Source organism: Euleptes europaea, chromosome 11, assembly GCF_029931775.1.
Source record: "Euleptes europaea isolate rEulEur1 chromosome 11, rEulEur1.hap1, whole genome shotgun sequence".
Classification (NCBI taxonomy): domain Eukaryota; kingdom Metazoa; phylum Chordata; class Lepidosauria; order Squamata; family Sphaerodactylidae; genus Euleptes; species Euleptes europaea.
The window spans coordinates 76063145-76074336 of NC_079322.1; the positions used below are offsets into that span (position 1 = coordinate 76063145).

Consider the following 11192-nt stretch of genomic DNA (forward strand, 5'->3'; position numbering starts at 1 on the left):
ACTGGGCAGGAGAACAAGCAATTCCATTGTCCTGCAGGGGAAAGGAGACGACCAACAAAGAACACCAGAAAGGGCTGTACAGAAATTCCACTTTGGACAAGAGTCAGTTTTGCCTGGCGGCATCTGCATGAACACATGAAACCGCCTTCTGCTGAGCTCCTACCCTGCCAGAAATTTTGTTAAGTCTTTAAGGTGCTACTGGACTCTTGCTCTTTTCTACTGCTATTGACAGACTAACACGGCTACCCATCGTGATCAGTCTCCGTTGGTCTATCAAGTAGGGTTGCCAGCTCCAGACAGGAAATCCCTGGAGATTGGGGGGGGGGCTAGGGAGGGTAGCTGGAGGGGCCTCAGCAGGGTATAATGTCACAGAGTCCATCCTCCAAAGTTAGGGTTGCCAACCTCCAGGTACTAGCTGGAGATCTCGTTACTAGAGCTGATCTCCTGTCGACAGAGATCAGTTCACCTGGAGAAAATGGCCGCTTTAGCAATTGGACTCTATGACACTGAAGTCCCTCCCCTCCCCCAAATCCTGCCCTCCTCAGGCTCCGCCCCAAAAACCTCCTGCCGGTGGAGAAGAGGGACCTGGCAACCCGACCCAAAGCAGCCATTTTACACAGGAAAACTGATCTCCGGAGTCTGGAGATCATTTGGAGTTGCAGACCTCCAGCCCCTACATGGAGATTGGTAATTCTCCTATCAAGGTCAGCATCGCCTACTCTGCCTGGCAGCCGCTCTCCAGAGTTTCAGGTGGAGGGCCTTTCACGTCAACTAGTATCTGAGCCTTTTAACGGAGGGTACTGGAGATGGAAGTTGGGACCTTCTGCATGCAAAACAGATGCTCGGTCATTCAGCCACGGCCTCACCCCCATCGTCCAAGGAATGGGGCCTGATCAGCCCAACAGACACACTGTGCTTCTATTTATTTCCATCACAATGGGTAGCTGTGTTAGTCTGTCTGTAGCAGTAGCAAAAGAGCAAGAGTACAATAGCACCTTAAAGGCTAACAAAATTTCTGGCAGGGGGATGAGCTTTCGTGAGTCACAGCTCGCTTCTTCAGATACTGTGACTTACAGAAGCTCATTCCCTGCCAGAAATTTTGTTAGTCTTTAAGGTATTACTGGACTCTTGCTCTTTATTTATTTAGTACATTTATATTTTTCATTTCCTGGAAGTTTTTTGCCATCTTCTGGACAAGGAGCAGCAGTCACTGGGGTGTGTGTGTGTGGGGGGGAAGTAATTGTCAAATTCCTGCATTATGCAGGGGGCTGGACTCACCAGATGACCAGGGATCACCAGATGACCCTGGTGATCCCTTCCCACTCAATGATTTATGGAAGCAGACTAGGTTTTTTGGCTTTTTTCAGTGGAAGGTAAGAACAAACGGTGTGTCTGGGTGTACTTTTCCTAGGTCAAGAGCATTTCGTCATCAATGGTTCTCCATGCTCCTATAGTAATGGCTGCCTTTTCATTTGCTCACCTTGAGCAGGGGGCCGTGGCTCAGTGGCAGAGCCTCTGCTTGGCATGCAGAAGGTCCCAGGTTCAGTTCCCAGCATCTCCAACTCAAAGACCTGGCAGTAAAGACCTTCTTCTGCCTGAGACCCTGGAGAGCTGCTGCCAGTCTGAGTAGACAATGCTGACCTTGGCGGGCCAAGAGTCTGATTCAGTAGAAGGCAGCTTCATCTGTACATACTGGGTAGGGGCTGTGGCTCAGCGGAAGAGCCTCTGCTTGGCATACAGAAGGTCCCAGATTATCAGCTATTAGCTATGGCACGGGTCTGCTCTGAAAAGCCAGCTAAGTCGATGGCTACTCTGGCATGCACAAATGCGCCTCTGTCGCACAGCTGCATGTCTTTTCCTTCCGCTCGGCCACCACTGTCACCGCAGCGCTCATGACTCAACTTCAGCCCTGTTCGATTTGATCCGCTTCCAAAGTTTTCCTCTGTGTCGCTTTGGAGCAAGGACAGGGGACTCATAGCAAAGGACGCTACTCCACCTAGCGGCACTGGCATGAGTTTTGGGGTGTCGAGGGCAGCTAATCGCTGCTACGGTTTTTGTGCTTTGCCAAGCCGTGGGAATGTTCAGGGCAAAACCAAAAGCCACATAATACCTTTGATTGGGACAAGCCAAAATCTGTGCGGCAAGCTTTTCGAATTCTCCTGAGCTCTTCATCAGGCTGGACATTAGCCAAAGCAAAAGCTAATAAAAGGTTTTAATGGGAAATGTTGGAAACATCAAAATGCAGGTGCAACATTCTATCGTATGTGGTGGATCTGTAGAACGGCAAGAAAATACTGGATAATGATACATGGTGAAATGTCCATCATGATGAGTAGCCATTGATAGCCCTGTGCTCCATGAATTTCTCCACTTTTAAAGAGGAAGGAAGAAGGCCGTTGAAGATTTGATTGGTTGTGCGGATTTCTGAAAACATTGCTTTGGTAGCTGCTGCCACCACCCTACAAGGATCTTTACTGCGCGACCAGGGGAATGCTGCTGCCACCATTTTGTAGCTGGCTCCGCCTCCTACGGCAGCAATTTTGTGGCTGCGCCGACCACGCTGTGTCAGAAATCCAGAGGTGCCCGTGGGATGAAAATGGTTGGAGGCCCTGATGTGCTGTTATTAGGCTACCGAGAAAGTACTCAGGCTATGCCACACTATCAGTAAAGCTGGGTGGGGGGGGGAGAGTCGATTCTGCTGGCCCCCAAAAACATGCAGCTTTATTGATACCACTGCTGGACAGCTAAATCCTAAACCCAAAAAGAGCACCAAGCAAGAAGGCTCCAATCCAACCCAGAGAGCTCCGATCCTGACCGCGAGTCTACTTCGCTACCAACGGAGCAAACAAATATGCATCTGTCTTAAAAGATCGCCTCCAAAATCCAGAAGGGCTGCCATCCCTAGAATCCTTGAAAAACCACCAGCCAACCGCATAAAACACACACAGCACACAGTAGGATGAAAACCCCACAGGTTGGTCGCCCTGACATGGGATAAACATAATATGCTTCCCCCTGCAAAGCTGTATCACTGAAGCCAACATACCCCAACTCTGCTGATTTGTTTTTTCAATTACTAACATAGATTTTTTTCCAGGTGGGTAACTGTTTTGGTCTGCAGTAGAAGAGGCAGCATGGTGTAGTGGTTAAGAGCGGTGGGCTCTAATCTGGAGAATTGGGTTCGATTCCCCACTCCCCCACATGAGCAGCCAACTCTAATCTGGAGAACCGGGTTCGATTCCCCACTCCCCCACATGAGCAGCCAATTCTAATCTGGAGAACCGAATTCGATTCCCCACTCCCCCACATGAGCGGTGGAGTGTAACCTGGAGAACTGGGTTCGATTCCCCACTCCCCCATATGAAGCCTGCTGGGGGACCTTGGGCCACTCACAGTTCTTTCTGCTCAGCCCCATCTACCTCACAAGGTGTCTGTTGTGGGGAGGGGAAGGGAAGACGATTGTAAGCCAGCTTGAATCTCCTTAAAAAGTTAGAGAAAATCAGGGTATAAAAACCAACTCTTCTTCTTCAAGGGGCGAGTCCAGCAGCACGCTAAAGACCAACAAGATTTCTAGGAGTCAAAAAGGGCGAGAGTCCAGTAGCACCTTAAAGACTAACAAAAATATTTTCTGGTAGGGTATGAGCTTTCGTGAGCCACAGCTCACTTCTTCAGAAGTGAAGATTTCTAGGGTAGAGGCTTTCGAGAGTCATAGCTCCCTTCACCAGATCTGACGAACGCAGCTTTGACTCTCAAAAGCCTCTACCTTGGAAATCTTGTGAGTCTTTAGGGGGCTGCTGGACTCGAATCTAACATCGATCGGACTCCCCGGTTTTGTCTCCCAGCACGTCATGCAAGGCAGACACCACCAGTCTTTTACCATTCAGACTGCAAAGAGAAGAGAGAGTGTAGAGAGTGTAACAACTGCATTTGGCGATCTCAAATGTGCGTCCAGATCGCTTGGTTCAAAAGGAAGTTACGGTGGGTTTTTTTTGGGGGGGGGGTTATCAACATGAATAAACCTCGAGCACAACTCAAGTCTGTTTAGAATCGGCGGTCTCCCCGCCAAGCCCCTCGCCCACCCTTCGTTCAGTCTCAAGGAAGTTTCTAAAAGAAAAAGGAATGAGCAACTCTTAACATAACATTCAGGCTCCTAAGTAGACACACAACAGAGAGCGACGCTAAAACAGTTCAGAAACGTAAAAGAGAGAAATGGACATACAGGGAAATCTCCGGCCCGAGCCCTCTCTGCACACCCATCCTCACGGGATATCTCACAGCTCCATTTCCTCTCGGCCGGCCAGGCTCTCCGCTCTCCGCAAGGCTCGTAGGGAGGACGGCTGGCCGGCTCAGGACTTTGAATGCCTTTTCTCCCCTTCCCGCCCCTTTGCGCAGATCTCCCTTCCTGCTTCAGGAGTCTGGAAAATTAACTCGGAGACTTTGGGGGGAGGAAATATCCCGAGTTAAGTGAGCCTGGGAGATGGGCGACTCTTGGCTCTCGAGGAAGAGGAGAGGCCGGGAAGACGGACTCACAAGCTCGCTCGACAAAGAGGAGTTGCAGATTTTCTTCTACTCTCCTCTCTCTGCATGCGCACCCTGATGTTGTTATGAGGAGGGGTGGTCCGCCTCGACAACAGAGTCCCTGAAATGCTGCTGCCAGTCAGAGTAGACAGTACTGGGGTGGAGGGTGTCCAGTGGCCTGACTCAGTATAAGAGACTTTCATAGGTTCAGTGGTAAGGCCCGTAAACCATGATGATGATGACGACGACGAAGAAGAGTTGGTTTTTATACCCCCATTTTCTCTACCTTTAAGGAGTTTCAAAGCAGCTCACAATCACCTTCCCTTCCTCTCCCCACAACAGACACTTTGTGAGGTAGGTGAAGCTGAGAGAGTTTGCAGAGAACTGTGACCGGCCCAAGGTCACCCAGCAGGCTTCAAGGGGAGGAGTGGGGAATCGAACCCGGTTCTCCAGATCAGAGTCCGCTGCTCTTAACCACTACACCAGGCTGGCTCTCCATGCGTGCCTCCTACAACTTGCACCCAGATCCATCGGCAAGACACTTCTGTCATTTGCAGCCAGGGGTTTCTTGGCAGATAAACTGACTTGGTGACAATGGAGGTGGAAAGTGCAGACAAGTTGCCACCTGCTTATGGTGTTGCCTCATGGGTTTTTCAAGGCAAGAGACATTCAGAGATGGTTTGCCACCGCCTGCCTCTGTGTAGCAACTCATGCCTTCCTTGGTGGTCTCCCACCCAGGTATTAACCTGAGCCAACCCTGCTTAGCTTCTGAGATCTGATGAGATCAGGCTAGCCATTGGATGCCTCTGCGGAGCAACCCTGGATTTCCTTGGTGGTCTCCCATCCAAGTACTACCCAGGCTTAACCCTGCTTAGCTTCCAAAATCTGACAAGATTTGGCTAGCCTGGGCCGTCCAGGTGGAGGCAAGTCATACAGAGGTGGTTTGCCATTGCCTGCCTCTGCGTAGCAACCCTGGACTTCCTTGGTGGTCTCCATCCAAGTACCAACCACGCTTGACCCTGCTTAGCTTCCACGATCTGACAAGATTGTCCAGGTGGAGGCAAAAGAAATACAGAGGTGGTTTGCCATTGCCTATCTCTACGCAGCAACCCTGGACTTCTTTGGTGGTCTCCCGTCCAAGTACTAACCAGCCTCAACTCTGCTTATCTTCCAAGATCTAATGAAATCAGGCTAGCCTGGGCCAGCCAGGTCAGGGCGTAAAAGTAGGCTTGTGAAATATTTGTGAAAATGTGATTGTAGCCGTATGGGAGACAACGGTCAGCCTCCAGCATGAGCTGCCACAGAGCGACAATCCTGAATGTTTGCATTTCCTAAATCAAGCTGAGCTCTGTCCTGTGGAGGAATTTCGACAGTCACAGCGTGACAAACGGTAGCTGTTTCCGTTGGGAGCAGGAAACTTAACTTTTGCAGAGGAATGAACAAACTTCTTGGTGAACTGATTTTTTTAAAAAAATAAAAGGAATGCACTTAACATTTGGAAGACATTGCATTACAGGAAGGTTACTGCTAAGAAGGGAGAAGGTCATGGGGAACATTCAACACAAAATGTCAAAACACAACCCAAAAGCAGGATGAGCTACAGCTACTGACCAGCGACTCTCCAGCTGTCTGTTATACTGTTTGCGGGCGCACAGCCGCAATTCAGATTGGGGCCGTGCAGGGAAGGGAGGAGAAGATTTAACCCTTCAGCCCCCACTGGTTTCCCTAATCGAAACCGGGCTTCGTGCACTTCCGTTAGCATTGTGAAGAGGGAAAGAGGGGACGGGGCTCTACAGGACAGACCTTTTGCCCCTACACCCAAGAAGAAAAACACGAAACACGCCTTGGGTTAGCCAAGTCGCAACTGGATCAAGAGAACGGCCACACAGCCCAAACAAACCTTCAAGCAGTCAGGACCTGCCGTCATCCGTTTGTTCGAATGCATCCACCTGGCCAACAGGACGCAAATGCAAAGATTCCACATTCTGGTTCCCATATTGAGCCACCACGAAAGGTGGGCTGGTGACGTGACCTCCTTCCCCCAGGGATTTGGGACCGTCCACTCCGTGCCATGCTGGCCCCACAGAGTCAGCCCTGTCTAGGGTTGCCAATATCCCAGTGGTGGCTGGAGATCTCCCACTATTACAACTGATCTCCAGGTGACAGAGATCACCTGGAGAAAATGCCCACTTTGGAAGGTGGACTCTATGGCATTATACCCCACTGAAGTCCCTCCCCTCTCCTAACCGCACCCTCCTCAGGCTCCACTCCCAAAATCTCCAGGTATTGGCTACAGTGAACCCAATTTAAATCCGTAATTTGGCCTCGGTTTCTGTTACCTGGGATCCTGTATCACTGCAAATTCCAGGAACTGAACCTGGGATTTTCTTCAAGAACAAGACGTGATCTAGCCCCATGAAATCTTAATTGGAATGAAGGAGGCAATAGACCACAGGACATTTTTGCCGTCAAGACACAGTCAACTTACGGTGACCTAGAAGGGGTTTTCAAGGAGATGTTCGGAGGTGGTTTGCCATTGCCTGCCTCCGCGTCACACCCCTGGTATTCCTTGGAAGTCTCCCATCCAAATACTAGCCAGGGTCAGGGCTGAGTGTGACTGGCCCAAGGTCACCCATAGCGCAAGTTGGGATTCGAACCTAGGTTTCCCAGGTCGTAGTCCGACACCTTAACCACTACACCATGCTGGCTCTCTTAGACCACAGAATATACAGCTGGAATAAAATCTCAATACTCTCATAAAATGAAAGTTAGTGCTATGTAGATGCTTCAAGCAGACTTGTTCTGACTTTATTCTCAAAGGTACAGACAGAACAATCCTAAATCGAGCTGGGGAGAAGCCCAGCTCAGTGGTAGAGCATCTGCTTGGATTGCAGGAGGTCCCAGGTTCAATCCCTGGCATCTCCAGTTAAAGGGACCAGGCAAGTAGGTGATGTGAAATACCTCTGCCTGAAACCCTGGAGAGCCGCTGCCGGTCTGAGTAGACAATACTGACTTTGATGGACCGAGGGTCTGATTCAGTAGAAGGCAGCTTCATGTGTTCATGCGTTCCTCCTCTCCCCCAATCCTTTGTGCTTGTTTATGATTAAATGGACAAAAGGTTTTATTGTCCTTTTAAATATCTTTTCTTATGCTGTTATGTACAAGTATGACTGCATCAATAAAACTTTCATCTTTGTAGTACGCCCACGACAGATCTTTTTTTAAAAAAATTGTCTGCGTGGTGTACTTGCTTACACAGATTAATTACCTATTTATTTTCTGTAGTTATATATACCCTGACCTTCTAACAAAGAATCCAGGACAGCTTTCTAAAAAATAATCACAAGAAACCAAAATTTAAAACAGACAGACAATAAAACCACAACCATTTAACAGCTGGGCCGAAACAATAAAACTTAGATGCCATATGAAATCCACATGAAACACCGGTCTAAACAAATAAGAACCGAGAGTCTGACAGTAAAACCTTTAAGAGAATAACAGCAAAGGGACCAAAAAAACATAACAAAAACCCAACAACAACTGGGTTCGATTCCCCACTCCTCCACATGAGCAGCAGAGGCTAATCTGGTGAACTGGATTTGTTTTCCCACTCCTGCACACAAAGCCAGCTGGGTGACCTTGGGCTAGTCACAGCTCTCTTAGAGCTCTCTCAGCACCACCTACCTCACAGGGTGTCTGTTGTGGGGAGGGGAAGGAAAGGTGATTCGAAGCTGGTTTGATTCTTCCTTATGTGTTAGAGAAAGTCGGCATATAAACACCAACTCTTCTTCTTTTCTCACTCATGCAATCTCCAAATCTGGTCCGGCAGTAAACTTAACGAGTGTCAGATTTTAGTGCTTTGCGATACGAAGCAACCTCAGCATGACAGCGTAAGAGAAAGGCCAGGCACAAGATACCCTGACAGCTCATCAAAACATCCCCGAGAGATGTGTTAAAATTCGGAGCCGAAGTTGCACTCTGAATAAACAGGGCTTCCAAGTTGCCGGCGCTCATGCCTTTGTAAGGGGCATATGGGAGCCCTGACTTAAAATGCCAAGGGAAAAAAACATGCAGAGGGTTGTCCCAATACAGTAAAAAATAAACAGCGCTTGAATAGGAGGAGAAGGAAGAGAAGGAGAAGAAGAGGAGGAGTTGGTTTCAGTGCACAGTATTGTTTTGTATTGACGGCTGCGTATTTTGTGTGTGGGGCTATAATGGTCTCACTTGACTTGTGCTGGTTATGTACCGCAATAATAAAATCTTAAATATGCTGACTTTCTCGACCACTTAAGGAAGAATCTTACAATCCCCTTCCTTCCCCTGTCCACAACAGACACCCTGTGAGGTCGGTGGGGCTGAGAGAGCTCCAAGAGATGTGACTTACCCAAGGTCACCCAGCTGGCTTTCATATGTAGGAGTGGGGAAACAAATCCAATTCACCAGATTAGCCTCCGCCAGATAACCAGATGACGAAGTGGCCAATTGGCTACACAAATTCCACTTGCTTGGAGACTGGGGCATTGCGCGGCAGTAGAGCGCACCTGGCCATGCAGAAGGTCCCAGGTTTGATTCCTCCCCAGTTCTGTTTCTCTAGGACATTTCTCCTCTGGGCAGTATGCATGAGGCAGCTTAGATGGCTGTCCCTTCCCTCATTTTATCCTCACCACAGCTCTGTGAGGGAGGTTAAGCTAGGCGAGAACGAATGAACTAGTGACTGAGCTGGGATTCGAACCTGGATCTCTTGTCTCCGAGTCCAATATTCTAACCAAGACACCACTGCTTCTGGTAGCAGGGAAGACCTTCTGCTTGGGAGCTCTGGAGGACTGCTACCAGGCAGTCTGATCACTAGGGTTGCCAGCTCCGGGTTAGGAAATACCTGGGTATTTTGGTGGTGGAGCCTGAGGAGGGTGGGGGTTTGGAGAGGGGAGGGACTTCAATGCCATAGAGTCCAATGGCCAAAGTGGCCATTTTCTCCAGGGAACTGATCTCTGACTTTGGGGTCAGGAAGCAATTTTCCTCCAGGCCATATTTTGCCATCTTCTGGGCATGGAGTAGGGGTCACTGGGGTTGTGGGGGGAGGTAGTTGTGAATTTCCTGCATCATGCAGGGGTTGGACTAGATGACCCTGGTGGACCCTTCCAACTCCGTGATTCTATGATTCTGTCACCTGGAGATCAGTTGTAATAGTGGGAGATCTCCAGCCACCATCAGAAGGATGGCAACCCTACTGATCACACAGAAGCAAGATCTGTACAAATTCGCATCTTACCGTTAAATGGAAAAACAACCTTGCGATGTAGTTAACTGGAAAACAAAATGAAACGGAAGGGGGAATAATGCATTTGACAAATGGCCAAGTTACATCACAAAGGATGGCACCTGCCACAAAAGTCCTTTTTTTGCAAGCCGAGAGACACGTGGAACTTCCTGTAGTTAGCAAAAGTTTCCCATACCTTTCACAGACAGGAAAAATGGGCGCCTCTTCTCTGCGGACCTTCCTTCTGGACAGAGGATCCTCACAAGGGAGCTGGCGGCTTCACCTCTGCCCCAAACAGAAAGAAAGGAAGACAATGCATCATTCTTCGGGAACCGTACCAGCAGGCTCCCACCACCAGGCACAACGAGGCACCCTTTCAGGGCCTTCTTTTAAAAAGCCCCATTGTTGCGGACGGAAGGGGCTCACGCTCCCGGAACAGCACCCAGGATCAAAAAGGTTTTGCTCTGTGCAGCGTTCATAGCCACCACCACCCCTCCAAGAACAGTCACCTCACGGATGTGTGATCAGCTGTTAACATGGCAAAGCCACGAGAACGGGGTGGCCAACATTTTTGGCAAGCGCACCGCCAGTCGCCTCTGAAACCTGAAATATCTCGGGCTGTTCTTGTGCACCGTGCCGATCCAGCCCCTTTGCATGGGTGAAATTTAATGATCCACGGCATTGGATATAGGGTTGCCAACCTCCAATACTAGCTGGAGATCTCCTGCTTTTACAACTGATCTCCATCCGACAGAGATCAGTTGCCCTGGAGAAAACGGCCGCTTTGTCAATTGGACTCTACGGCATTGAAGTCCCTCCCCTCCCCAAAGCCCGCCCTCCTCAGGCTCCACCCCCAAAACCTCCCGCCTATGGCAATCCTAGTTGGATAGCCTCTTTTGGAATTAAGGCAGTGTTCATGAATCTCCCTTCCAGGCACTGAACAGATCCCCAACCCACTCCAGCAGGGGTGCTGGATGACGTGTCCTCCCGCCATAACCGAACAGTCACACCATTCTGGACAGGCCTGCAGAATTGCAGGCAAATGGTCAAGCCAGGGCCTCAGGACTCAAGGTCTAAGGCCGTGTTGGCGAACCTATGGCACGCGCGCCGGCTCCGGCACGCGTAGCCCTCTCTGCCGGCACGTACGGCTCCCGCCCCCTTCCCTGCACTCCCCGCCGCCCAGCTGGGCGGCTGGGGCTTTGAACCGCGCTGCGCTGCGGCGCGGAAATAATTTCCGGGTTCTTCCCGGAAGTGACGTCGTAATGCATATGCATCACAAACATAAGGACATAAGAAAGGCCCTGCTGGATCAGACGCAGGCCCATCAAGTCCAGCAGTCTGTCCACACAGTGGCCAACCAGGGGCCTCCAGGAAACCACAGACAAGACAAGTGCAGCAGCACCATCCTGCCTGT

The 11192-nt window shown here is 49.9% G+C and overlaps 1 protein-coding gene across 1 annotated transcript in view; it reads right to left on the reverse strand.

The window, feature by feature from the left end:
• The window catches only part of GJC2 (gap junction protein gamma 2), a 47483-nt gene extending 37421 nt beyond the window's left edge, over window positions 1-10062 (reverse strand). Inside the window, exon 1 of the mRNA XM_056857514.1 lies at window positions 9975-10062. The gene's annotated coding sequence lies outside the window, so the exon portion shown is untranslated. The remainder of the gene's footprint in view (window positions 1-9974) is intronic.
• Window positions 10063-11192: the final 1130 nt, after the last annotated feature.